At 41.9% G+C, this 27,235-nt stretch overlaps 1 protein-coding gene across 3 annotated transcripts in view; it reads left to right on the forward strand.

The window, feature by feature from the left end:
- Positions 1 to 27,235, forward strand: part of ELFN1 (extracellular leucine rich repeat and fibronectin type III domain containing 1) — a 661,360-nt gene that overhangs the window by 547,154 nt on the left and 86,971 nt on the right. For 2 of the 3 annotated variants that reach the window (XM_069209927.1, XM_069209928.1), the window contains one exon: positions 17,950 to 18,052. The exons of the other annotated variant lie outside the window; for it this stretch is intronic. The gene's annotated coding sequence lies outside the window, so the exon portion shown is untranslated. The remainder of the gene's footprint in view (positions 1 to 17,949; positions 18,053 to 27,235) is intronic. 3 annotated transcript variants of the gene reach the window in all.

The raw sequence follows: 27,235 nt of genomic DNA on the forward strand, positions 1-27,235 counted from the left end.
GGAATTCGGGATCTTTTGGAGAATGTACACGTTTCACAGACCTTAAGAGATTTCTGGCGCGTTTCATTCACACGTCACAGTGAATTGGATCATCTGAACATTCATTATACATTATATTTTTCTATGATCGCAAAATGACCCCCCCCCAACTCACTAGTTCTTCTGTAAGAACGACTACCTAACTCGGGACTGCTAAGATTTCAATGCCTTAGGATGTTAGTGTGCAAAGAAACGATGCTATAGAAAGAAATACACACAGCAACGAATGAATAAACAGTGGCCAGTTTCCTGGGCGCTTTTCACAGCATATGAGGCGAGAGGCCATTTGTATGCGTTTCATGCCCACAGTAATTCACTGGCGGTCTTCTGGTAGCTGAAGGCCGGTGGATTTTAATAAAGAGGGAGCCCGAGAATTGGGTACAGACGAGTTACTGAGTGTGCTGTGGTGTGTGGGGGAGTGAGAAGCAGGAAGAAAACATGGGGTAACATTAGGCCTTTATGGTCGTCAGGGTTCCGGGGCTGGTTAGAACACATGAGTTTTGCATCGTTTTCAGTAATGCATGTAAGTCTAGAAGAACTTGGCTTGGAAAGAAGGATATTTCCCAGGTGGGGACCAGCAACCGAGTTCTGCTCAGAGTTGAGGGGCTGGGGTCATTCATCTTTGTCCACCATTCATAGAACCCTTCAATCCCCGAATGGTGGCATGTCATTGTATGGATTTAGCTCACCTGTCCTCATGGCCAGGCAGTGAGAATAAAGCAACTACCTTCACTGCTAATGTTATCACTGAAAGCAATTTATCAACAAAATTCGGACAAAAGAAAACTCTGATTTTTGTTTATGCATGCTTCTTTAAGGGATCTCATCTTCTCTAGGACCAAATAAAAGACCATTCTCCGAAACTGGGGCATCGTAATTGCACCCCTCTTGGTGTAACAATGAACCGAGCAATGGAAACATTTAGGGCCTGATTACAACTTTGGAGAAGGGTGTTAATCCGTACCCAATGGGATGGATATCCTGCCCACCATATTACGGGTTCCATAGGATATAATAGACTCGTAATACGGCGGGTGGTATATCCGTCACATTTGGGACGGATTAACACCCTCCTCCAAAGTTGTAATCAGGCCCTTAATCTTTTCTTCCGTCAAGTACGAAACAAAGTTAAATTGAGACAAAAAAAGGGGTAATTTGCCGCAAACAAAGGACCATTTTGGGATCTAGTACAAATGAGTTTCATGTCAAATCCTCAATTCCACTTCATTGCCGCAGTGAAGCATATCCCGGCAGAGGAGGCTGGGACTACTGGAAAGGATGATAGTGAGTGGGTGCTGGGTAAACACCATACCTACATTCAAAAGCTGACCTTGCCTTAAAACACAGGTTAATTACTTCAGTTTGGTTCTAGGACCTGTAAGAAAGTGGATTATTAGTTGGGGAGGGTGAGTGGGAGTCCACCACAGGTAATAAATTCACAAACTTGCTATGTCCAGTTAAACATTTCAGTAATTTAAATCTGAGTTCAACCCAAGGTAATCTACAGCACAGAGCTGTCAGGCTTAATTTATAGAAAATGTGTAAAGGATTTAGAAGTAACAAAACAGTTAGAAACTCAAAGACACAACACAATAAAAGTCCCACTCCGATTTCTTAAAAATAGAGGACAATGTAGTAAGCAAAATGACAAAACAACACAAAGTCAATAAGGGTAACAGTAGATATGAACTTTTAAAGATTTAAGTGAAAATAGGGCTACAAAGAGCCAATGATACTCGACTGAAGACTGGACCTTAAGCATAATTTGAGAGCAATTGCAATGGCCCTCTGGTCGAAAAAAACAAGTGGATTGGTCCGGGAGAAAAGTTTTGAAGTCAGAAAGTTGGAAAAAAAACATCTCACATCAAAAAAGGGCTCTGTCACTTTTTTGAAGAAAAGTGTTAAAATTCCTTTAAAGTCTCAACATACAGAAGGGCTTTGTCACTTTTTATGAAAACAACTTCCCTGAGCAGTCCGCTGCTGCTGTGGAACAAAAGACTGGATAACTGAAGCAGGCAAGTGCCGCTGCATCTAGGGATCTTTGGGGATTTATTGCTCAAACTTTTCCAAGTCCCAACATAGAATGAGGCAGTTGTTTTTTTAGAGGTATTGGGGGCCTTCACTGGCTCAAAGCTGAAGTTCAATCTCACAACATAGACCTGTCAGTTGGATACTTTATCAAGTAAGTTTCACTTATACTCTGATGAAAATGTTTTGAAAAGTTTCCAAACTTGCTTTTGGTGACCAAACAACCACAGAAGAGCACATCCAAGGCCCCCAGAACACTAGGTGAGACACTTAGAGACTCTCAGGGTGCCCGGCAGAGGTGACTAGCAAAGGCCATTCCAGATGCCCCTGGGCAGCTGGCCACTTCCGGAAAAGATCTCTGGTAGTTTGTTGTATCACTGTAGCCATGCAGGAGGTCAGCTAACTGACTATCAGAGTTAATTTCTTCCACAGGTTCTGAAAATGTTCTGAAGAATTGTGCGGGGCACATTAATGCCTACTACCAGGTAGTAGGTGGAGTTGACTGCTGGGCACTCTCTTACCAGTGGGGTAAAAGCTACTGGGGTAACCCTACCCATTTTTTCAGCAGCTCCAATTTGTCATACCACAACAATTCCACAGTGCCTGTCACTCTCAAAATCTTAGGTGAGGACACCTATCTATCCTTGTGCAGAGCAAAGTTACATTTCCATAGACTTGTCCATTCACATGGTCACTTACAGTAGCTTATTTTACAGTTCAACTTTGCCATCAGATTCGAGTTGTATTAAATATAATAATACGTCCTTAAATGGAGTTTCTAGTTGGCAAGGGACAAAAATAACAGATTGAGGTGTGTAATTTATACTTTGACTTTTCCTATGTCTGTGAGTTGCAGCCTGACCAGTGACAATGTTGTTTTGGGCCTAGTCATTGAGGGATCATGCCATTTCTAATGTCACACATGTCCCACTCTTAAATAGTATGCAATTTACCTTGTAGGCAGTAAGGTGTGCTTAGTGGTGACATATTTAATATTTAAAATCAGGCTTTCCTGACTGTCAAACTGTGATTTTGACAGGTCTGTGAAGCAGGGGTCAAGCAATCACAGCCATGCTACAAAGGGTAGGCCCGAAAACATGCTTTCACTGACACCACAGTGAGTGGCACAATAGGTGCTGCAGTTCACAGGTGGTCTTTAACTTTACTATGACCTTGTAAGAAAGTTAATTGGACCAATCAAGTTTAATCCAATTTCAGCATGTTGTATGGGTCAGAGCACATGCACTATGACCTGGACAGCAGGGTCCCAGTCAATGGAGTTAAAAAACATCAGGCTCAGACCAAAACAAATAGGAGTGACCTTGTAAAAGTGGCACTTTCTCACAGTAAAAAAAGAGAGAATAACTCAAAATGGGTGTGTCTTGGTCATGTTTGCTCGATGTAGGGAGGGGTTGTGTATTGTTAACATAGTGTCTGATAGATTTTATTATTTGAAGTAAAAGTGGTCAAGATATAGTACATCAGGCCTACTCCACTTCAGGGGAGTTCTCATCTGCTTGCTCCCCTTCCCAGACAAGTAGCCAACTATTTGTTAAGACATCGCTGAAAAAAGTAATTAATTTTCCCAAAAGTCAGAATTATTCTGGTTCAAGCAGAACATTACATGCAAGAGCCATTAGCATCTCTTCTCCTTGCCAGTGGAGAATAATCTGTGCCCATCCTGTTGGTATTTGTATTGCTTTTGCGTTTGATATTCCGGTGGTACAGCAAACGTAAGTCTGGCTGCATTAATGTTAATAGCAACTGCCGAGAAGCATGGCTAGGTTCCAGGCTTCTTCTGTGCCCATTGATATCTGAGAGCGGCATTAGTGGTACATTCATATTCAAACTCGCTCGCCAGTGGGGCTATTTGTCGTCTTCTTTTGCTGCTTAATGATCTTGCGACAGCAATAGTTACATCAGGGCAGAACAAACTCATGTTGCCATGGACAAGGTGGGAGACGAGAGGCTGTTTAATGGGCCAACGAGGCCTCCGTTAAATGTAAAATGGTCCATCTTCTTTTTTTTTTTTTTCTTAGCTTTTGCTTTGACATTTTCTTTTCTTCTGTTGACTTTCATGGAGGGAGCTGTGACATCATATCAGGTCACAGGGAAGTTTGAATGTAACAGCATGCACCTTTAACCTTCTCCATTACCTCTGCATCATCGCAGGAAATGGAATCACACAACAATTAACTTCTCATTGCAGGCTATTAATCGGCTCTAGCTTGTATTTTCTAACAGTAATTAAGTAACAACATAGACAAAACAACTGACCACTAAAGGAAGTAAAAGCTAGAGAGTAAAAGTGAGAATGGTGAAACCACACTCGTTGCAAACTTGTTCACAGCAACACAACAACACATGGGTAACAAATACTCCCTCAAACTGTCCCCAAAAGATGCCCTTAGGAGAGAGCTGTGACCTCCCTGGGACTCCTAGATCAAGTAATCTTCTAGATGTTGTCTAATCCAGGCTGCAGCACCACTGCAGGAACCTAATATCCACTTTCTAGAAGAGTGATAACATCTAAGACGTCAAAGGAGTTAAAAAGACTTAGGTTGTCATTCTGACTTTGGTGTTTTTTTCCTTAGACCGCCGAAGCCGCAGGCGTCAGAAGACCACCAGTGCTGGTGGTCTTGCGACCGCCATATTATGAGTACCAAAGGATTTCCACCACAATTTAGGTGGAAATCCTCCAATAGTCGTGCTGGCAGTCGGAGACGCAGAGGCGGTTCCACCGCCAGCCCCGCCCATCCAAAAGGACTCTGCCAGCCGTATTACGACCTGAAATACAGCCTGGTTGTGTCCTGATGGCGGGGTGCTGCCGGCATTGGGATCGTCGGATTCCATCCCCTCAGGGAGAAGCACCTTGTTGGACAAGGTAAGTGTCCCCCGCAAGGGGAGGGAGGTGAGGTATATGAATGGATGTGTGTGAGCGTGTGTATGCGTGTAATGAATGGGGGAGGGTGGAAGGGGAGTGTTTGTGCATGCATGAGTGTATGTCTGTGTGTAAATGTGGTGATGGTGATGCATCTGTGGGTGAATGTGTATGCTGGGTTGGGGTGCTTGTGTGCATGGATGTAGACAGGGGTGGGGGTTGTGTGTGCATGTATGTTAAAAAAAGGAGGGAGTGGGGGATAGAGTGTCTGTGTGTCAATGGGTGTGAATGTGGTGAGTGCGTGTGTGAGTGGGGGTGTTGTGCGTGTATGTGTGTATGGATTTGGGGGGTGGTTGCATGTGTGTGTGTGTGAGTGTAAGGGTGTTGTGAGGCCGAGTGAGTGTGTGTCAGGGTGTGCATGTCTGTGGGTGTGTGTGGGTGTGCATGTTTGCAGGGGGTGGTGGGGTTGTACAGGGGATTTGCGGGGTCACTACTGGGATCAGGGGGAGTGGTAGTCGTTTACCGGTTACAAGAATGCACATTCCTGTTGCCGGTAGCCTTTCCACCATGGAAAAGGGATTTGTGATACCACCAGCGGTATTGGGTGGACCGCCGGGTCAGAGATGCTCATCTGCAGCCCGGCTTGTCCAACTGCCTTGGCAGTAGGAACGGGTAAGTGGCGTTTGGCACAGACCAAATCGCCACACTTGTAATCTGGAGGTCTTCACTGCCGGCACGTCAGCGGTGAAGACCGCCAGGGTCGGAATGACCCCCTCAATATTCAAAGGACATCTGCATAATTTACAAAAACAGAAAAAAGAAGCTGGTTGTGAAGCGTTCATTGAAAATCACAAGCAAAGACGAAAAAGGTGTGATCAAACATCGTAATGCAATCATAATTGTGTAAGAAAATGAAGACGTTAATGTTAATAAATATTTCTCCTCTTTCATGAAGATTTCCTTTACTCCATAAGCCCAGATGTGTGGGTTCTACAAACCTTTCTCAGGTTACAGGGGGCAGTGATGGCCTGTACAAATTATAAAATACCACACAAGGCAAAAAAGAATTGAAAAACTTTTAAGTGTTAGCTCTCTTTTTACGACTCGTAGAATCATTTTAAAAAATGCAAAAGAAATGTCCACCTTGTGATTTAGCACATAAAACATTTGGTCAATTTTATCTTGTCAGCCCAATGCCCAAGAATATTCACAGATTTAAACATAATACCAATTGGTCACTTGTTTGGAATATATCGTAATGATCCGGCTCCAAACATTCGCCCCACTTTAACGCTTAACTCGCTCCATAGCTGGACTCACATTCCCAAGCCACTTTTATAACACACTGATCCACAAAAGACCACAACCCTCAATTCCAGGCCCAACTCATCTGTCTCCAGCATAAGAATTTTTGTTATAAATCATCCTTATCTTGATGATCTTATTGTTAATGAATACTTCCTGTGGTTTTCTGGTGAACTTTTATAAGCCTTGTGCTTTCAACATGTAACTAGTTTGCTACAAATTAGAAATCAAAATAAATGTGTTTTGTTACCTAGAAAGGACAAAAGCAATTAGAACCAAAAACAAATTTTTGAACTTTTGGTGGTAAGTCCATAGAAAATAAAAATAAAATAGGTATATTATACTTTGAAAGCATTTCAAGGAGATGGCTAAGTGAAAAACATGTATAACAGCTTCAGCATATATTAAGCTGTAATTATGCAAAGCTGCCACAAGGGCATCTATGCTCATTTCTTTAAAGCTTGCTGAGTGAACTTTCAGAACCATATTATTTGCCCTGTTATCATTCTATCACAACCTCACTCTTTCTCTTTCAGTGTCTCATGGTGGTAAGTTAAAGTGACCACGCTAAAAGGCAGAATATGAAGGAGATAAGGGCTCATTTTTGAAGCCCTACCACTGAAATTAAGAATAGGAAGACGTGGCATGTTTTCGTCCTGAATACAGTTTTCGTGCATATCCTATTTTACTTATTGCTTTTTAATGTGATAAGTCAGCTTATAAATGGTAGTGGAGAGAGGCAGATGCTCCACAAAAAGCTGCGGATGGTAAAGTTGTAATTTGTAGAATTATTGGAAACTTTGAAACGCAACTTTTTGCCCTAGGAAAGCATTGACGTGATAACATTCTAATGTAAGTGATCCAGTGTTATAATGGAGTAACTTATTTGCCTGTCGAAGCTAATATAAAAATACAACATAAAAACCAAGCGTCTCTGTCTGATCTCAAACCCTACCTCCTTAAGTGCCTTGTATCTGATAGTCTAAGTCTAAGCTTTTTGCTGAGAATATGTTAAAAAGTTGAATTTGTAGCAGACAAACAGTAAATTTCCATTGCTTGTGAAACTTTTGCCAATATGCATATTTCCAGTAATTCTATACATAGAATCGCTCACTAGGGTAATCAGAAGCATGTTTTAATAAGGATAATTCGCAGAGATGTGCATACCTGTACCCCTATAACCAAATCGAGGAAGTCTGAACCATGTGCAATAAATTTAGTTTCAAAATAATTTATCTACTGCAATTTTTTATTGTTCCCCGTTGTCCATCCACCCCTCCCACCATAGCGACCTCTGGATAGCGACAAACATGAAAATAGTGCGCTCCAATTACATCTCCCCTCCACCCCCACTCCCGCTGCCAGGGCTCTGGTGAGTCAGTCAATCCAAGAGACGGGGCATGGACGGCGCTTTCTTTAAAATCAATCCTTTTCAATGGTCTTTCAGCTATAATTAATGTTCACTGTATAATTAGATTGATTTTTTATGTACTCTGTGAGAGGTGGAGAATTTATGGACTATATGCGGCGGGGCGGATGCTGAGAAGGCAGTGTTTAAGAGTACTGGGATGCAGAATGGAGAGTAGCGGTGGACAGGGAGCAGGAGCACGAGGCTGCTGATGAGAGGGGACTATGCGGATATGATTTGATATAAGTGGGACTTGCTATTGGTGCATCTGCAAGAAATAATTCCTAGTGGGTGTAGTAGCATAGTGGAAGAAAAGCAAGATGTTGTGAGTGTACTGTGAATGCATGCAACGTAGGCATCATGGGAATATCAAAACAAACATTGACAAAGTCAATAGGTCTGGCATTTACAGTCAGCCTTTTGGCTTTGATAAGGCTTTTTTTGTCATGTCTTTGCACACCCTTACTGTTGAGGAAGCTGCTGGGGTCTCCTCAAACAAAAAAACACTGGATGAATGCAAAATTTAAGTTCTGACCTCCAAAAGGTACACATTGCCATACTAGTCCCTGGCTCTGAAGGCACCTACTCTGTGTGTGGATGTTGTCCTTGTGAAAGGGTAGAATTATGTCTGTCATTCACAGTGACGTTAGCCTATATCTGAAGTGAGCTAACCCAGTACCCCCAGCTGTATGTTGTGGTGGACAGAAGGTAAACCTGAACAACACAATAACAGACAAATGAATGAAAATGGGCGGGTGAAAGTCCCTATGAGTAAATATATCATACACATAATCTTAGTAAAATCAAAAGGCCTTGATAACATCAGACCTAAAACTACATCTATCCGAAATGACTTTCATGAAGGCAAAGATATCTCCAAGCAGCTTAATGAAACATGACAGGCCTCAACAGCAGTGCAAAAAAACCCAGCAGTGTAAATGCACCACCAACATTGGTAATACATGTTTTGTTTTTACTTGATTGTCTAGCGCCAAAATTTCCTTACAGCCTCTTCTTAGGACTTATTGGAAGACACTATGGAAACATACAGTTGACAATAACAAAATAAACATTCAGAAATTACATGTATATAGAGGATATTGATTCCTGCTGAAAATGTTCACCATAGCAGTTCGTTATACATTTAACCCCCAAAGCAACCATTTGCAAGTGGCTAAAGGGAATATCTCCCATGAATTAGCAGAGCAAGTGTAATGCATGGGATCCTTGTGTAACAGATGCATCAGATCTATCTTGATGGGCAATTTCTAAGATTTTGTTGCCATTTTTGTCTATTTTGTTCCAGAGCAGTGGCCCCTGAACGTCGGAGGTCTTGCCTCCATATGTGTTCCATCAAAACACTGTCTGGTAGGCTCTGCGGTCCTGATGGTTCTGGTAGAGTCCTAGCTTTACTGAGTAGCAGTTTATATAGATACTTTTGATCCTTCATCCTGAAGCCTTTCTGCAAGGTACCTCTCATCTGGTGTTTTATCCTGCACTGCGATTTAACAGTGGCTTATTTATTTGGTAAATATTTTTGTAGACTCAAAAGAATGAGGGTACTTTATGTAGACATGTAATAAACATTGCAAACCATGAGAGATTAGAAGCAAGGGTACAGCAAGTTATATATTATAAGTCAGAACCTATGTATACATGCACTAGTTAAGATTATCTAGACTGCCAGTCGGAACTGTATACAGTGTTAGAAGACAGATGGCAAGGGGTGTAAAATGATGAATAAAACATGCACAAACTAATAAGCGGTACAAAGAAAGCAAAAGTGATGCTAATATCTACAGGTTAATCAAGTCCATGGCAACTACATGTAGTAAATTCTGCTCCAGATTTAGGGCTTCTGTAGGGTCTTCTCTTTTAACCTTGAGGTTTGACCTTCTCTCCATCTTTTTATGCTCTCTTCCTGGGCTTGCTCTCTCCAACCCGGCAACACAATGGCAGGTTGGAGAGAGCCCTGTGCGCATGTGTGTTTGGCCTGCTGAGCCAGCCAGCCAAACATACATGCGCACTGAGGGGAGTGCTCTGTACATTTCCCACACTGCTCATCACCCCCATGGCTCCGCCGCTTTAAAAATAATATTTGTAAAGGTGTGCAGCTCCTGCTGCTGGTGGGGAGCGACGCTTCTCCGCCATAGTGGAGGAGCTGCCCCTGCATTTCACGATGCCAAAGAGCACTGATGGTAGCATTTTCAAGAGTATGAGTCATTTGTCCCCTAGGCAGTCCTGTGCAGAGCCACATATAGTAGCCACGTTCGTAGAGTTAGTGTATTTTTGGTCCATACACACTGCTCCTATGGCAGTCCATTTTTAAAGCGCGAGGCGTCACTTAGTCCCAAATCTGTTACATGTGTACCATCTCTCAACATGTCGGCAGTGTTTTGGCTGGACACATAGCCACGTGTGGCTGTATGTATTTAAAGTGCCAGAATCATTCTGTCCCAGACACAGTTACACATGATATCTTGCATTGACAGTGATAGGAGGCGCTTGGCTCTACAAACACTGGCTCATAAAGACATAGGAGTTAGTGCAAATGGGAATGTTGTAAGAATTTCTTGACACTTCAAATAGCCACGTAAGGAACATGTCTTTTTCATTGTTAGGACTTATGTGTGCGTAAACACAGTCACAAACAGAAGTCTGTTTTCCAGTGCTATGGCGCACACGGTTCAATAGGATGCATGACTTACAATAGTGAATTAATATATTCAGAAAAAGTATTCAAATTAATTGTAGTAGCTAATGGAGTGGTACTAACTTAGGAACCCTGTCTGAGTTTCCTTATATTTGGAGAGGTAAAAGCGCACCTGGTAAGTATCAACACCACATGACGCAGTATCTTTCGGGTGCAGTATTACCTCCCCAATATGAGTTCTCTGGGTCGGGATGGGTTATAAAAGATTCATCATAGCTCATATTTTCCCCATAGCAAATTGCTAAATTCTAAGGGGCAGATGTACGACCACTGTGGATTGCGAGTCGCAATTTGCAAATTTTAGCAATTCGCATTATGCAAGTTGCAATCCCTAATATACAACAGGTCTTTAACACTTTTTGCGATTCGCAAATGGGTCGCTTGAAACTTGCCTCAATAATATTTATAAGGCAGGTCGTAATTTACAACCCATTGTGAATGGCTTCAATCACAGGGATGGTGGCTTTCTGGGATCAGCAGACCACCATGTAAGTGACGGCTTTTTCAATAAAGCAGTTTTTGTTTGTAATGTAGCCTGTTTTCCATGAAGGAAAACGGGGTGCATTACAAAAAGAAAAATTAAAAGTTTCCTTTTCATTTTTTGGGAGTAGTCCCTTGGGGACCCTTCCCATTTGCGAATGGTTTAGCACCAATTTGAAATTGGTGGTAACTGTGAATGTTTTGCAACTGTATCCTGGTCACAAAACATTCCTACATTCCAATGCGACTCGCTATTAGGAAGTGACACCCTTCCTAACAGTGGTTCGCAAACCCTATTTTGCGAGTCAGTAATATGTTACTGACCCACAAAATAGAGTTGGTACATGGTACAAGGCCATTTAGCGGTCGCAAATGGCAAATTTGCCGTTTGCGACTGCTAAATAATTTTGTACATCTTGCCCCAGATATTGCAGTTTTCCCGCACACAAATTTTGCCAGATATTTCATAGCGAAATCTGTGTTAAAAAAAACTCACTGCATTAGGAGCACCACAATAATTCTACATTTGCTATTATTGGTACCGAACTGTAGCACCACACTTTTACGTATCATTTATTAGTTTGGCAGCTGAATATAATATTTGGAAATTGGTATTACCATACAAATTTCTCCAGGAAGTTATCAAATACTAGATGATTATCGAGGAATATGGTTATAAAAGATGGATGCGTGGCCAGAAATATATGTGGTATTACGCACCCTATAAATTGAGGAATGCATGTGGTGTGGCAGTACCGCACTACGTGTAATCCTGTTACAGGTGTCAAGAAATGGGGTACACAGTAGTGGGGGTCTGAGTGGGAACTGTGTGCAAATCTTGTAGATCTGATCAGAAAAACGATGGAAACCCAGCCACGCGCAGTGCGTCAGTGCCTGAGAAGGGACCTGATTGCACAATCTCTGAAACCAACCGCAGTGTATTACCCAGTCCATCACAGGTCCCCCCTTCATGCAGCCACTGTCTCTCTGACAGTGAGCAATAGTGGTCACGAGCAGAGAGTAATGCTGCTAACACTGCAGCTGGAGCAGGGCCAACGTGCAACGTCAGCAGCTCTGGCTTTAATCCAAAGCAGATTTGTCAAGATGTGGGGTGGCTGGTTTATCTACAGGCTGCTGCCCTGTGAACTAGCGAGCTGCCTCCAAACCAACGGTGGACTACTTTGGTCAATGATAGCCCAATATAGGCCACATTTTCAGACCATCTCAGAGACCTTTTAAGGCATGGGCAAAGTGGCCAGTTGCATACGCCCCCCACCGTCCAAGGGCCCCATGGGAAAGTGAACTTTCTGTTTGGCCTATCAAATGTCTTTCTTAATCTAAACCTCTCTCCTCCTCTGTCTACCTCTACTTCTGTCTCTCTACCCAGTGTTATCTTATGGCAAGATATAGTTCATCTGTTTTGTGTGATCTTGTTAAAGTTTTTATATATAATTTAGTAGTGCTTGGCCTCTTGCAGACTTGAATTAGAAGGACATGGTATTAACATTCAAAGTTGTTTTGCACAGAGCCCCTAAAATATGTCTTGACCAGGGTCCTGAAAATCCTTAAAATGACACTGGGACATCCACATGGAACAAATGCCCACAGTTGGTGGTTACCTTGAAAATCTGACCTTCTTGGGCCAATGTTGGATCTACGAGAGCCAAACAGGTAAAAAAGTGAATGGTCACCTCGTTTGCCCTACCGGAGAAAACAATGTTGTAGGGAGGTTTATATGGCACAGTGGCTAGTGATGCCGACTGTGGAGGTAAAGAAGCAGGCTCAAAACCCGTCAGCAACATTCTGGGCAAATCAATTAGTCGCCTTGTGCTTAAAAAATAAAAACACCAGTTGCAATAAAACACGTGTAACTAATTTGGGCCAGATGCAATAAATATTTTCATGGTCATAAACATTATGTATGGCTGTTTTTCCACTGTGCACTAAACCCATTTTAAGAGTCAATAAACTTTATGTACTGCTTATGTGGGAACGCGACCTCAATACAATTCACTATTTGAAAGGAGCATGGTGTTGTGGATGTCCATTCTAAATACCTCATCAATATAAAATGTTTCAATGTTTTGCAACCAAAATCCAGTCCCAAAACATTTTAAAATGACTGACTTCTGATTTTGCGTGGTAAACCATTCCCAAAAGAGACAGGGTCTCTTTGGCACCCCTTCCTGTTTGTGAGTGTAAAAATAAGATTGATTATGAGTAGGCAATGGCCCAGGGGACCACTGCCAACACTTAAACTTTTTTTAAATGCAGCTCTGTTTCCTATAGGGAAAATAGGTTGTACTCAATGAAAAAAGTTAACTGTATTTAAAGGTAATCAGTGTGCATCTTACCTTAGTGGACCACGAGCCCCATGATGACCAGCAATCGGCGTCTCAATGAAAGACCTACTGCATTACTATTGCAAAACGTATTGCTCCAAAATTATGACCAGTATTTCATACCTAAGGCACCTGGCTCTATTGTTAAGTGCTCTAACGCCCTCTGACCAGATTCTTGCTATATATAGGAAGTATCTGTAAAGACTGCTTACCATAGAAAGATGGAATTTTTTCAGGTTAGTTGGAAAGCCTTGGGGAAAAAAACATTGATTAATTGTAGTTGGTCCTGTTGCAGGCTGCCCACACAGGTCATATAATTTAACATATTTTTTAAGTTCAAGGCTGTAACGTAGAGCTCGCTGCAAAGAAGTGTGAAAGTCGATGTCCTGATTACATATCAGTAACCCTCATTACTCCGATTCTGACCTTCCTTATTACAGCTTTAACTTGTCAAGGTCAGTCCTCCCTGGGAAGGAAAGCAGTTCACATGCCTGACAAATGTAGGGTTCCTAGCTTTATGGAGGGAGATTTGGGGCTACCTTTTGTTGTAGCAATAAGAATTCTTAGTATCGGGTATTGGATTTCAATACTTTTGGTCAGAACTCTCTGCCCGTGCAGAACAAAAATAGTTTATGAGTACGAATCCGCGTTCATAATGCAATCAATGTAGTATATGGCATTTCAGTTCTTCTTTGGTGGTCTATATGCACCCCTTCACTTGTCCCTGATCCCAACTTTATTAAACTCTGCCACTTGCTGTATGTATAAAGTCCTCTTTGGTTCATATCACATTCTGCAAGTACCACCAAGGGGCACTGGAAGACAAAGCATAGGGAAGCCAGGTGTGCAGGGCTGTAACCAGAAAGACTAGAGTATGCCTTGGCTAATGAATACTGCCATAAATAAAGAATATATTACAACTTCACCTGCCTTCCTTCTCACAATTCCAGAGTGTGAGAATATACCAAGCAGTAACACCACCCGTCCGAGAAAAGAAACCACATAGGATGAATCCAGGCTGCAACACTAATGTTTATTAACAAAAGGAACAGCACAATTAATAGCACTGATATCAACCAACCAAAAGCCACAAAGAAGGAACCACCCAACACCAATTTACAATGGTGGCCTAGAGCACCAGGCACAGCCCAGGTAGCAACGGAACAGATATCACCCAACTCCAATCAATTCAGCTCAGCCCAGGTGGGGGCAACAAATTGAGTGCATTGACCCTCAGTACTACTAGGGACACCAGAAACTGCATTTGAGGTAGAAATAACATCTTGATCCAGCGACTGAACGTACCCACAGAAGGTTTGTTTCCCTAGCTAGATACACAGCAAAACAGCCCAAACTTCCCAGAAAGTAGCCACCCAGGCCAGGTACACAGAGTGTGTCCTATGGACATCTATACAGAGCAACAGGAAAAGATCCGTAGGCTGCGGATTATAGTAAAACAACAGGCAAACAATGGGCTAGGAAACGTAAAACACAGAAGTCACTTTAGGCCTGAAACATAGACCAGGCTTCAGAACCACCTATTGAAATAAAAAACCTCATGTAAAGATCATGGTACAATAAAGTACTCAGTTCACCCACCAGCGACATAAAGTAATGCCTAAAAGAAAAAGTATCTTATCAGACAGTAAATCCAGAGAAATCGTACAACAGGTTCCAACTAGGAACCTTGAAAGGCTGGAAGGAAAAAAAGGAAGATCCCATGAATCTGAAAAACTATACAGGAGCCAAGAAGAACAAGCATTTACAATGCATCGGGTCTCGCATTGCTCATGTTAGAGCTGATCGCGTTGTAAACTCCTAACCCGACTTTTCACCTATCGGGCAAAAGTGCATTTGTGTACATAACCCGAAAAAGTGAAATCAAGTACGTAAAGCGCTCGACTTCTGCCAAGCGAGATCGGGCTCGTAAGTTTGAGAAAAAAACGTCCACGAGCCCGATGGAAAACAGCGACCCTCGCATGTTTTCTGTACTTGGTCGCTGCGCTGGAGGAGGGCTAGCCACCGGAAAAGGCATGCCATATGGGTGCCTTCGACTAATGAAAGCAAGCAGATTTTATCAGGGAAGCCCACCAACCAATAAAAAACACTGATGTGAAGTTGACAGGGCTCCGAGCCCTTTTATAAATACAAAAGAGTCTCTCTGCGAAACGCATGCGCGAGCGCATGCAACGCAGGCTCGACCCTAAAAATGCAGCTAGTCTCTTGGACTTCCTACAGTGGGAAGAAAATGGAGGGAGCGGGCTGGTCATCCAGGAAACCCAGTGGAGGCAACTCCAGGATATGTCTCTGCTTAGCAGAGCATTTACCTCTACCCCCGCACATCACAGGAAACCAAACACTGGAACGGGGATGACCAGCAGTCAAGAAAATGAACCCCACTTGGAGCATCCTGGCAGAGCCATAGCGAACGCGATGAGCTCCCTTCCACGCTTTGTAAGAACATCTATGTTGATATCAGCTAATAAAAAAATCGCTCTTGACAACTACTGATCCAGTGTGAGGGAAAACCATCATAGGGGAAGCACTATCATATCAAGTAAGAGAAAAGAAACATGGTGAGTACTTAACTTAGGGGACAGGAACAACACCAAGTAGAAGAAGGAGATGGCCAAAACAGAATGTGATGTGGATCAAAGAAGAGTTTATACCTAAAGCAAGGGACAGAGTTATGAAAACTAACTTAAGGTTAAGGGTTAACCCTTGGTCTGGGTTCTGACCTTAAATCTTTGCGACTGGGTGCGTTTGTGCTGTAAGGAGGCAAAAAGATCATGGAAAGTATTTGTGTTTTATAAGGGTGTATTGTTTGCTAAATGTTACATAAACGTCAGGAACTGAAAAGTTGGAGATAGTTGGGAAAATGCTTCGAACCTATCCCAATGTTTTTAAAACTATGAAACTCACTTATAGGCCCTCAATAGAATGATGAACATTGAAAAAGGTTCAAAATGATGTATATATAGTTTTCCATACCTATGCAGGATGCACAGAAGTTTACATCAGTTACTCACCCAACAGAAACAATTTGCAGCCTTTTTTCCCGAAATTGAAGAGTTACACTCTCCGGGAGAAAATATTTGCCTAGTTCAGGGGAGGTAACATACACATTTATACAAGCTTGCATAATTACCAGGCATACACATCTGTTTACCCATAGTTTGCCACAAGTCCAAGCCAAGAAGTAAGTGAGTTTCACAAATGTTGGAGTAATTTTCATCAACTCTACCTCCAGTATAGGATCCCACTGTGATAGCTGGATTTATATTTTCCACCCATCTACCCAGTGGAAAATAAAATGTACTTCCCTTCCATCTTTATTTTTTATAAAAAATAATTATTTGGCGGCAGAGGGCAGAGGGAGTGTGTTATTTTTTGGCATGAAAATGTAGGTGTATAACATATTCGACCTTCCCATGAAAGTCTGTATGTCTTGGATGGTGGAGGGAATTGTCCACTCACTTTACTGTTTTTCTCTCTCTCAGGATTTTTTTTACTGTATCCTGGATTTAGATGGGTTTAGCAACGATTTATAAAGAAACGCAATTATGTAAATGTTGTCTCTGTTCCTTGAAGAGAACAAGGTAAAAAACACTAAACTAAAGTGTGCTTTATTTGGTGAATGTGAGGGAATATTCAAGATGGCTGTTGATGCACAAACTAAACACTGTGAGCAGTCTTAGACGGGTGACTAGAGAGCCCAGTAGCGTTGGCCAGTGCGCAGTGTTATGGTGCTGAACATGGAGATGGGTCTTATTTAATCGTCGTTGTGTAAACAGCAAGATGGATAAGTACCATTTGCGGCGACGAGTGTGGTGTATACAGTTGTGGGGTTTAGATTCTCAAATCAAAGTGATAGGGGATGGCTACAGATCATGCACAGACTGGGGAGGAGGTTCCATTGCAAGACATTAACATTAATTGGATCACAAGACTCTTAGAGCAGTAATCGGCCTGTGCTTCGGTGAAGGCAATTTATATGACTGTGCCTTTATAAGGACATCCTCCTCCCCTGTCACAATTATACTGGTCCAGCGACTATAGGGCCTTTGGTGGGCTCACTTCCTTAAAGCCATCAGGAACACTATCAGAGTTAATGAGCAGCACGTGAATTGTGCAGCGTCAGAGAGACTAAGGGCCAGATGTAGCAAAGGTTTTTACCCATTCTGTGTCTATGGGAAAACGTGTTCGTACATATGGCCCTAAATGCAGACAAGATTATAGATGTGAATATAATGAAAAAGCAGGGTGCTATTTGGGGACTTTGCAAATTGTTCATGCTTAGAAGTTTAGAGCTGGTCTGTTAGGTCTAAAGCAGTGGTGAGATCTTGAATTGGCTAGTAAACAATGTGCATTGCCAGCTTGGCTTCCACTTAAGGTGTTGGTAGGAAACAACTGTAGTTAACTTGAAAAGAATTGTACAGACATTTAAGAAATCTGGAGGAGTGAAAGGCTCTTAGCTACTCGGCTAGCTTCCATTTTGTCATGTCAATAATCTTTTCCTTTTTAACAGGACAGAACCCAAAGCTGAAACAAGCGCTTAACTTTGACATGTAGACCTTGGTGCTAATGTACAGCCAGTCATACCTGTGTAGATCCTGAGGCTTCTCCATTGGAGAAAATGCTCATGTGAGAATTGGCAAAGCAGATTAAAGAGTGGAGCAATAAAACAAACATGCATACCCAAAGGCGCATTGAGAAGAACTATCTACAAATGCTTGTGCTTTCATTCTAACAGGTGATGTCTGGATACACATTTTCAACCATTGGGTAACATTTGCAAAACTCTACAACTGAGCAAACGAAGAAGCTGGCACTCCGGGACTAGCAACAAGAACTTGGTATGTATCTGATATTTTGTAATGCAAAAATCTCTTTACTGTTAGAGTGAAACTTCCAGTTGCTAAAGAGGCTGAAACCATGCACAAACATTCCAAGCAGTACTTGAGAAAAAGACAAAGGAAAGTAATTATTTTGTGCTACAAAGCTCTACAAGTATCACCGGATGCCTTGATCACAGCAACGTCAAATAGGTGCTTTGGTGGGTAGCACAGTCCAATAAGAAGTGGAGCAACAGATAAGAGCCTGTCCTTCATGGGTTACAACCAGTGTATGGTAAACACCTTATCAGTGGATGTTTAGCAATGATGGGACAATAATAAAATGTATATCTCTGCGGGCATGGTGAGTTAGCAAGAAGAGCGAGGTTGGTGAGCATGGATTAAATTTTAGCTTTGAAATGGAATAAGATATCACACACAATTACCAATCAGCATGAGGCCCTGGAAAACCGGAGCACAGGATATTATACAAGATGCAAGTAGCCCAAATAATCAGGATTTACTCGAGATTATGCTTGCATAATAAAGGTTTGAAAGGACCTATTTGAAACTTAGCGAGGAGACGCGAATTCCTTCGCAAATAACTTATCCTCCATATTCCTCCTGTAGAAACACCACAATAAGTGCATTAGTAGATAAATAAAAATTTCTCTCTCTCTCTCTCTATATATATATATATATATATATTCCTTTTATTTTATACTAAATACTGATTAAGGGCCCTTCTGAATCAATAAAATTAGCCCTCTTCTTGGCCAGTCCAAGTCCATTGCTCCCTTGTTAGGCCATTTCTTAGGCGCGCCTCTTCACTTTATCTACTTTCTTTCCATTGGTCAAGGAGAGAGCAAAGGGTTTTCCACCTGGTATTCACACTTGCACAAATATATAACTAATTTTCATAATTTTATTGATTCAAAAAGGCTCATATTCAGTAATCGGTATTGAAAAAAAGAGCAATATCTCATATCATAGTTATTCTTTGTGGAAGTGTTTATAGTACACCATTAATAATTCCCCGAGGAAGTATATGAAGCAAGCATGTCTTATCACTCAAAGTCATCCACCCGGTCATGCTACCAGCAATAGAGATCATCAATGAAAATGTCCCAGACTTGTACAACCAGCATCAACCCCCTTCTCCGTCATCTGTCCGGTTCATCCAAACATTCCTTCTAAAAGATTTTTGCTCAACTTACTCTATCCCACAAGTTCCCAAGTAGATGCTCTGCCCACCCTCCATCAGCAAACACGCCATTGGGCACTTCTTTGCTATCCTCAATGACTCGCTGAATGAATCACACATGGTACATTTGAAAGAATGATCATTCATGCAGACTTCACCCCCGAAGTGCCACGCTCGTGACCAAAACTGTCACCGATCATTCCTCACTCTGGCTGAGTCCGACCCACGTTATTTAAATTTAGTTGAAGGCCTGTGGATATTTGACAAGCTATTAAATGCTTTAGGACCATAATTAACATCCAAGGCTTGACTTAAAATCATTAGCGATTGAGTAAACGTCATTTCTGCCCTTTGAATAATAAATTATAGTTTCCTTATAATTATAGCGAGGTAGTACGTTGCTGCCCAGAAGCTGATCTTTTTTGTCATAATTCTTTTAGTTTTTCTTCCAGTATAGGAAATTGCCATCAGTTCCGAAGCAGTTCTCATTCATTATTCCTCGTAGGCTGCAAAACAGAAGCTTTAAAGACATCTAACATATGTTCCACGGTAAAGGTCTCCTGAACAATCTGAGTCCTCCACTCCAAATTCAAGTATAAACATTCTAGCTGGAGAATGTCATAAGGGGACATAATTCAGAACGACCTTTACTTAAACATATAGAATTATATGCAGAAGGAGGAAAACGATGGAGGTTGAAAATAGTGGTGAGGGAAAAAGATTAGGTAGATGTATAAGAAGGATTTACAGAATCATCCTATCGTGATCTCCTGGGCTTTCGTATAAGGTATGACTATACTACAATGGTCTAGCTTACGGATGCTGACATCACTGTGTATGCTCAGTCTCTGCACCTTGGAGAGCAAAAAAGGCATCAGCATGCCAGCAAACAATGCACCTCTGCTCAAACCGTGAAGAGACAACGCTACCAGTAACTGTGCTCAGAATTGAGGTACAAGGGAGGATGCGCCCTACAATTCTCTCAGTGTTGCCTATGATCGCTGTTCCTTTTGTAACCCAGGACCAGTACTCTCTGGATTCATGACGTCATCCGAAATCCCAGGAATTGGGAAGCATTTAGATGGACAGTCCACTTTCTTTTTCCACTTTTTCTGTAAATCGAGCTTGCTGTTTCATCAGTAGTTAAACAATATCAAACAATAGTGATCCGGAGTCTTTCCATCTTCACTAGTGGCTATTAAGAAAGAAATTAGAGTACTTTAAGAGTGAGAGAAGCTGCTACATATGTTTTACTTCTTTATTCCACATAAATCCACTAGTATCCGGGCTGTTGATTCGCTTTGTATGGAACCAGTGACAGAATTAGTTTTACAAATTGGTGATCTTTTATTTAGTCACCTTCAATCACAGTATGGTCAGGCGCCATTTTACAGGATACGCTTCAACTCCACAGAAAACTTTCATACAACTTATAAATCTGAAATAAGGAAAGAATGGTTGATTCAGAAATCCGTGGTGTATAAAAAGAATCATTCTTTATATCACGAAATTCTCTCACAGTATTAGAAGTGAGCCGAAGTGAGTGAGCATCAGAGACAATAACCCCTTGCACCACCCAGTGAGTGATATGGTCACTGAACTCTATCACTTGCTTACTAGAAGAGTCTTGGAATCTGCACATGTGAAAGGAACCTACCTTTTTCCAAAGACATCTGGTTATCCTGTTCATGCAGGTGTTATGGAGAGTATCACAGGTGAGTGATCCAAACCGACTAGAGAGCAGTTTTAGATTTCTCCTATATGGTATTTTTGGATGGTAGCAATTCTGTGTGAAGACTGGAAACGGAAGGAGAAATGTTGGAGTGCAGAGGCAAAGATACTAATACCAGAAAATTGAAGCTCAGTTACCACTATACAGCTCGCTAAGAGTCTATCAGAGCCATCCATAACAAAATATGTATAAACTTTACAGAGACAAGTTCATAAAGAACCCTGAAAAATAGTTTGGCCAGATAGATTAGAGGTATATTTGAACATTGGAATGTTGAGTGCTCCTTCGAAAACAATGCAGTACCTGTGGGCTTATAAAAATAGCAGGTATAACCCGGAGCACCCACATTCCAGTGTTTGTATTCATGGTTTTCTCTTTTTAATTTAAAACATTCTACCCTTAGAGGGTGGAATGTTCTAATAGCCTCATAGACCTTCTGCCTCAGGCTCTACTGGTTGTTAAAGGCCCTCTCCATCATCAGCCTTGCCTGCGGCTCGGGCCTATAACTAGGGTTCAGGGCCTTTAACAAGGGAAATGTTTTTTCATTGGCTTGGCAGTTCTGAGAGTGACTTCGTTTTCCATGCTGAGAAATTAAGTGAGTGCTGCTTCAAATAAATATATAGTTTGTAGACTGAGGGTTTCGCTGTAATCGACGGCCTTGTTTTGGTTGAGGGAAAGCTACTGGAGCCTCAAACTTGGTAAAAAAGCTTTTAATACAGAAGAGGTTTTACATGACCACCAACGTTTCAGAAGTTATCAATAACCTTTGAGTTACATTCAATTAAAGATCATTCCAATGATATTATTGATGAGGGGAAGGGTCACGCTAAAGGTTAGGAGAATTATGATTGGGATAAACTACCGCCTACAGTACATTATAGAGAGATTGCAAGTCACCAAGGAGTTTGGTGACCCTACAGAGGAATGAGACTTAAGGACAACGTCCCTTCAGGGGTCACAGAACGTCGAGGTGGCTTTCAATATCACTAAAAGATGTTATTTTATTCCTTATAATACAGCGTCACACCATTATTCATCGAGCAAATTACTGAAATCTTTAATACCCTACTCTTTTATATGAAAGCAACAATATGGTAGCAAACACGAAGTATGAAAGTGGAATCTATGGTGAAAAACCCACCAAACAAACACACCAAAAAAGGAATTAACAACTTGCTAGCAAAAGTTATTAGAATCAGTTTAATGTAAGTCAGATTTCGAACACGATGTAGCCCAGAATGTGCAGACATATAGAGGGAGAGTCTAGCTTTCCTATAATTACCCATAGTGTACAAAAAATAAACATTACCATATATATTCTCTTTCTGCGGATCATGTTCACTTTAGAAAAACAGAACGAAAGGCCAGTTATTGTTTTTGTTTAAACTGGAGTTGTAATGAAGCTGGATGAGCTGCATTTTAGGTTGGCTGCTCGTGACGTGCATTACAACGTCACAACTTGACTGTAATAATTCTTTACAGTTGAATACCTACGTCATTTCGTTTATATACGTGATTAAGGATGCCACACAATAGGAGACATACTTTTTACAAAGATTGCAGGCTCCCATGTACTATAATTCATTCTTCAAAATGTTGTGACGGTTTTAATGTGACCAACTACATTATTTCCTAGGGTCTTCCCCTTAAGGCTAGGGAAGGTGAGAAAATAAAATCAACAACGGCATGCATTATTCCCTCCCTACCTGTTATTTGCTCTTTAAGGTTCAAAAACATTTACTTTGCTTCATTATCTTCCCTTCCTGGTGTCAAGAAAAATAATACCTTCTCATCTAATAATTGTTTTCTTTTTCAGTCATATAATTTAGTATAGAAAATGTGTTGCGCGCTTCTGAACAGTATATTAAAGAAAAAATGTAAAGCATCTTCTTTTAGCTGTGAGCATCTCATATATTCATTGTTTCTTTTCATTCTATTCCAATTGTAGTCATGCATTCGTAATAGGAAAATATTTCCTAAATCTCAGAAAACGAGGAAGAAGCTAGCATGAAAGCATTTTACTTTACAAAAGACAGACCTATTGATTTTGTTAATTGTTTTATACACTCTTTCGTACTTTTTGGCCCCACTACTGTTGGTAGTAAGGTAGATGCATTTACCACTCGTCTCTAAATATTTATGATACTCCTGATAGGGCTGTTGAAAAAGATGGTATGTTTGAGAGAAAGGCACAATGCTTAAAAAGCAACTTTCTAACATACATATAAACTGTGTTTACAATTGAAGCTCTGTAAGATAGAGGAGTAAGAGGAGTATATTCTCCACTGCCGTGCAGAGAACGGCAAGCAGCAGACTCTGGTGGCAATTCAGAATGTTACACAATTTCCAAAATCCGGCTAATGCAAGGAAAAAAAACTAATATTTCCATATTCTGGAGATATTTGCAATTCGACTTGTGTTTTTCTTGGGTTCTGCAACCCATAAAAACCTTACTCTAACAAGCCCAACAATATCTTTCATAGAGCTCCTGGTAAAGAGTGGGTGTTGTTCCATGCCTTTGTAAATAAAAGAATGCAATTTTTAGGCCTCGAGCACTACAGGGTGGTGTTAGAAATGGGGTCTCTAGTTGGCAGTCAGTTTAGATCCTGTCCAAGTAGGGACCCTCACTCTAGTCAGGGTAAGGGAGTCACACCTAAGATAACCCTTGCTCACCCCTGTGGTAGCTTGGCACATGGAGTCAAGCTTATCTCAGACGCAATGTGCAAAGTATTTGTACCCACACAGGCAATAACAGTGAAAATGCCACAAAAGAACTTCACACCAATTTAGAAAAATAACCAATACCAAAACTACAAAAATCCAATTTTTAAGGTTAAAAGAGTCTTAATCCTTAGGAGTCAATGGATGCATTGTTTTAGTAGAAAGTACCTTGTATGCATCAAAAATAAAGCTGCAGGAGAGGTGATGCCTCAGAAAAGAAAGCAGTCTTGAGTCCTTACACAATTACGGCTGTGCATCAATTCTTTCCCCACTGGGTAGGCAATGCATCGATTCTTTCCCCTGCAGGGGAACACTGGGTCGATTTCCGGACACGCAGCATCAGGTCATTGCTGCGATGCTGAGGATTTGGCACCCAGGGTCGGTGTGTCGAAAACTCCAATGCGCTGTGCGAAGTGTCCAAGTTGAGAACAGGTACTGCAACAACTTGTCAGCCGTGGGACAGGAGATGCGTTGAATTTTCAGCCGCAGGACAGGTCCTACGTCGATTTTTCTGATGCGCACACAGCTGTGCATAGTTTTCTCCTGCAGCTTACCAGCTTCCATTTCTAAGGGTCTAGGGAATGAATGTGGCACCACTTAGCAAGTCTGCACTCTCAGCAGAAGAGCCTAGTCACTGGCAGATGAAGTCTTTGTTGTCCCTGAGTCTTCACAACAGGAGACAAGCTCAGTTCAATCCCTTGGAGAACCTTGGAAAGCAGGATGTAGAAAGCAAAACCCAGTCCTTTCACTCCCAGGGCAGAAGCAGCAGCATCAATCCAGCACATCAAGGCAACAGGCAGAGTGGCAGGTCCCCCTCAAGCATCCAGCTCGTCCCCCTGGCAGAATGTCTTCATTCTAGAAGTGTTCTCAAGTTGTGGGGTCAGGAGTCCAATACATATACTCATTTCTGCCTTTGAAGTAGGCAACCTTCAAAGGAAAGTCTTAGTAGTGCACTTGGTCCTGCCTCTCCCTGTCTTTGCCTCAGACAAACTCCATGGGATTGGAGACTGCTTTGCGTAAGGACAGGCACAACCCATTTGACGTACACGTGTCAGCTCCTCCCTCCACTCTAGTCCGGGAAGACCCATCGGGATATGCAAGACACACCTCAGCTCCATTTGTGTTTAGAGTGAATTCACAAACAGCCTATCAGTCTGAACGAGACATGTATTCAGCAGCCAGGCAGAGGCACAGAATGGTTAAGCAAGAAAATGCCTACTTTTCTAAAAATGGCATTTTCAAATTTACAATCTATAAACCAACTTTACCAAAAGACGTATTTTTAAATTGTGAGTTCAGAGACCCCAAACTCGAAATCTCTTTCTGCTCCCAATGGGAAACTGCACTTAAAAGGTATTTCAAGGCAATCAACATGTTAACCCATGGGAGAGATAGGCCTAGCAGCAGTGAAAAACGAGTTTAGCAGTATTTCACTATTGGGACATGTACAACACACCTGTACATGTCCTTCCTTTTAGATACACTGCTTCCTGTCCATGGGGCTACCTTGGGCCTACCGTAGAGTTGCCTTACATGTAGAAAAAGGGAAAGTTTGGGCCTGGCATGGTCGAATTGACAGTACAAAACTACATACACACACACTGCAGTGGCAGGTCTGAGATGTGTACAAGGATACCCGTGTCGATGGCACAATCAGTGCTGCAGGCCCACTAGTAGCATTTGATTTACAGGCCCTGGGCACCCCTAGTGCACCTTACTAGGGACTTTGTAGTAAATCATATATGCCAATCACGGATAAACCAATCACCAATACAATTTAGACAGAGAACACTTGCACTTTAGCACTTGTCAGTAGTGGTAAAGTGCCCAGAGTTCTAGAACCAACAAACAGAGGGTCAGAAAAATAGGAAGCAAGGAGTAAAAAGTCTGGGGATAAACCTGCAAAAAGGGCCAGGCCAACAGGTGAAAATGTGTTATCTTGTTAAAATAGGGTGTGGAAAAGTGTGCCCAATTTCAAGCTTGACTCCTCAGAATGGGGACTAATATCAATAGCACTTGCTACTTCCCCTTCTGAGTGATTCATACAGGACAGGCTCTCTAGTTGCTCCCTGTTTCACCTACCACAGTTTGCAGGAGCCATCAAACACAGTATGAGCCCACTGCGTTAACCTGTTTTGGGTGCAAAGATCAGTTTGACCCCCAAAACTGGATTACTGGCCCATTGTGAACAGAGCATATGCCCCCAGATCTCTCTTAGCTCTAACATAATGATAACTCTTTTGTGTTCTAGGGGTTTTGAATTCTACAACCAACTTTATCTCAGTACTCCTGTTCAAAATGTGGTTCTATGCATGGGCTACTCTTTCTGTAAAGATCAGCCTCCATATGTTATCCAAGTGCCTACTCAAGGAGTTTTAATCTAGGTTGTCAGCATCTTATCAAGTACCTAAGACTCTTAGAAACTAACCCATCTGTCCCATGGCCGGCTTCACCTCTAACTTAGAAATGTATATTTATTTTTTCTAACATCTCTTCCACTACCAAAAGTGTCAATATTCTCATTATGACTATGTCACAATAGTATGTGTTCAATAATTCACCCAGTTCCACTCATTCCCTAGAGTGTTACTCCCCTCTAAATTTCAAATACATATTTCCATCCTTGAGTGTCCCCTCACACTAATATTTGTTCTTCCTAATTGCCTTAAAAACAAGTTTGAATTTTAAAAAGTGCATTGTTAATTCCCAGTTTAAAAAAAAAACAGGACACCAAAACAAAAGTCAAGGACGTTTGCCTTTGCATATGGGTGGCTAAGGGTACTGGTATTCAATAATTCCACACCAGCTGATCTCTAGGGGTTCCAGACCTCTGCTGACACTTAGGAAAGAGCTGAAGACCTGGCTTTTCACCCTCTCATGCCTTTAATGCAGAATTGTCTGTCTATTTCTGCTAGTGCACAGAAACTGCTGTGGCTATGCCCTATAAATAATATTAGAACCTTGGATGGAAAGTTGGGAGCTCGCCAGCCAATCACAATGCTTCTCATCCTATTACAGAAAACTAGAGCATCACGGTCCTTTCCGAAGAAACAATATCCAGATATTCATATCTCTCACACGTGTTTCCAACTGCACCGTGTCCAGGTAATAGCAACATTATCCAGGGTACTCCAATCAGAAGCCGTCTTCAGATCCTGAGCATAGTTACTCAAGTTGTGTGCACACTTCGAACTTTCAAGTTCAGCGGCGGCTCCTCCGCAATAGCGAAGGAGCATTGCCCCTCTGCAAGCAGCAGCAGCTGCAAGCCTTTAACAATGAAACAATAATAAACTGTGTTATTATTGTTTTGTTGTTAAAGAGGCGGGCCATGAGGGATGACAGGGACGAGGGGAGTGCACTGTGCACTCCCCGCAGTATGCATGTGTGTTTGGCTGGCCGGCCAAACACGCATGTGCACTGTGCTCTGTCCAGCCTGGCACTGTGTAACCGGATTGGAGAGAGCAGGCACCGGCTCCCAGTCTGCCTGGGAGCGCCATGGCTGGGTGCTCCAGCCAATCCTAACGCTGCTCTGAGCAGCATCAGGATT

The sequence above is a fragment of the Pleurodeles waltl genome, chromosome 10, assembly GCF_031143425.1.
Source record: "Pleurodeles waltl isolate 20211129_DDA chromosome 10, aPleWal1.hap1.20221129, whole genome shotgun sequence".
Classification (NCBI taxonomy): Eukaryota; Metazoa; Chordata; class Amphibia; order Caudata; family Salamandridae; genus Pleurodeles; species Pleurodeles waltl.